Source organism: Euphorbia lathyris, chromosome 1 (genome assembly GCF_963576675.1).
Source record: "Euphorbia lathyris chromosome 1, ddEupLath1.1, whole genome shotgun sequence".
NCBI classification, from domain to species: Eukaryota; Viridiplantae; Streptophyta; class Magnoliopsida; order Malpighiales; family Euphorbiaceae; genus Euphorbia; species Euphorbia lathyris.
The window spans coordinates 72,406,685-72,408,525 of NC_088910.1; the positions used below are offsets into that span (position 1 = coordinate 72,406,685).

The 1,841-nt window shown below is 42.8% G+C and overlaps 1 non-coding gene across 1 annotated transcript; it reads left to right on the forward strand.

Moving 5' to 3' along the window:
• Positions 1–1,382: 1,382 nt before the first annotated feature.
• LOC136215857 (small nucleolar RNA R71) lies at positions 1,383–1,489 on the forward strand. Its single transcript, XR_010682860.1, has one exon. It is a non-coding gene; the product is annotated as a small nucleolar RNA R71 (small nucleolar RNA).
• Positions 1,490–1,841: the final 352 nt, after the last annotated feature.

Consider the following 1,841-nt stretch of genomic DNA (forward strand, 5'->3'; position numbering starts at 1 on the left):
GTCCTTCTCCCACATCTATCAATGCTCGACCGGCCAATTGAATAGACATTCTGGTAGGTTGTGGCTCTCCTAATCCTAGTTTAGCATATACAGAATAAGGCATTAGGTTTATGCTAGCTCCTAGGTCACATAGTGCATTTTCAACATTTAGCTTTCCAATTGAACAAGGAATAGAAAAACTCCCTGGATCTTTTAGCTTTTTCGGTAGCTGCTTGTTTTGGAGTATTGAAGAACAATCTCTGTTGAGTTGGATCATTGATATGTTCTCCAGCTTCTTTTTGTTTGACAGGAGATCTTTCAAGAACTTCGCATACGACGGCATTTGTGCCAGTGCTTCTACGAATGAAATGTTGATGTGCAATTTCCTTAAGGTGTCTAACACCTTAGAGTTCTGTTCTTCCAGCTTTTTGTTGATCAATCGCGTTGGATATGGCACAGGCGGAACATAAGGCAGAGGTGGCTTGTACATCCTTCCGCTTTCCTCCTGATCCTGCTCACTGGTAGCTTTTGTCTTCCTGGTTTCTTCTCGACTAGGAACATCTTGTTCATGATCTCCTTCAGTTCCTTCGGATGTTTCTGCACTTTCACCATTTTCATCAGTAGATATAATGGGTTGAGTTTGCTTACCAGATCTCAGGGTGATTGCCATGACATCGCCCTTTGGGTTTGGCTCTGTGTTGCTTGGCATTATTCCCTTTCCTTTTGACGTAGATGCAACTAATTGATGGACTTGTGTTTCCATATTTTTAATTGATGCTTGTGTCTGTTTCATGAACTGCATCATCATCGTCTTCATATCTGGCTCCACATCTTCTTTTGATGGAACAGGTTGTTTATAATGTTGCTGGGGTTGCCTCTGGTAGTGTCCTCCTTGCTGTTGTTGATATCTCGGTTGTTCTTGCTGGTTGGGCTGGCCTGTCCATCCGAAATTCGGATGATTTCTTGTGGCAGGGTTATATGTGTTAGAATATGGATTCAGTGGATTCCTCTGATTATGCCCTGCATAATCACATTCTGCCTGTGCACCCTTTCCCTGCTTAACTCTTAAACAGTTGATGCTGAAATGAAGGCCTCCACAAAAATCACAAATGTCATTGAATGGTGGTTCGTTGTGGATCGAGGACACATTTATCTTGTCGAGCTGTCTGGCAAGCTGTTCTACCTGGCTTGTCAATTTTGACATAACATCTTCATTTCCCGCTCTTTTTCCTTCACTTTTGGCAGAGTGCCAGTTATAACTTGTGCTTACTACTCTCTCAATAAGGTCGTACAAGGCTTGTGGTTCCAGATCTTCGGGGTTTCCATTGGCTATTGACTCGATCTGGATCTTATAAATGTTGGTTACCCCATTGTAAAAGTTCTGCATTTGCATCCACACAGGGATGCCATAATTGGGGACTCTCCTTAGTAATTCCTTGTACCTTTCCCATGCCTCGGATAAGGATTCATCCTCTTCTTGCACGAAATGAGAAACCTCGTTTCTGAGCTTAATGGCTTGCCTTGGTGGGAAATATTTCATTAAGGAAGCGCTGGCCATTTCTTCCCAAGTAGTAATCGTTCCTGGTTGCAAGTTTTTCAACCAATTCTTCGCTTTATCTCTTAGAGAAAAAGGAAATAGCTTTAGTCGGATTATGTCGTCAGCAACGCCTCTGTTTGATCTGAAAGTGTTGCACATCGTGATAAATTCAAGAATATGCCCATTTGGATCTTCCGACTGGTATCCATTGAACTGTACGACTGCCTGCAACATTTGTATCATAGATGCTATCACCTCGAACATGCTGTTCCCTTCGTTGGGCAGCACGATGCATGATGAATATCCTTCCGTGGTCGGTCTCGAA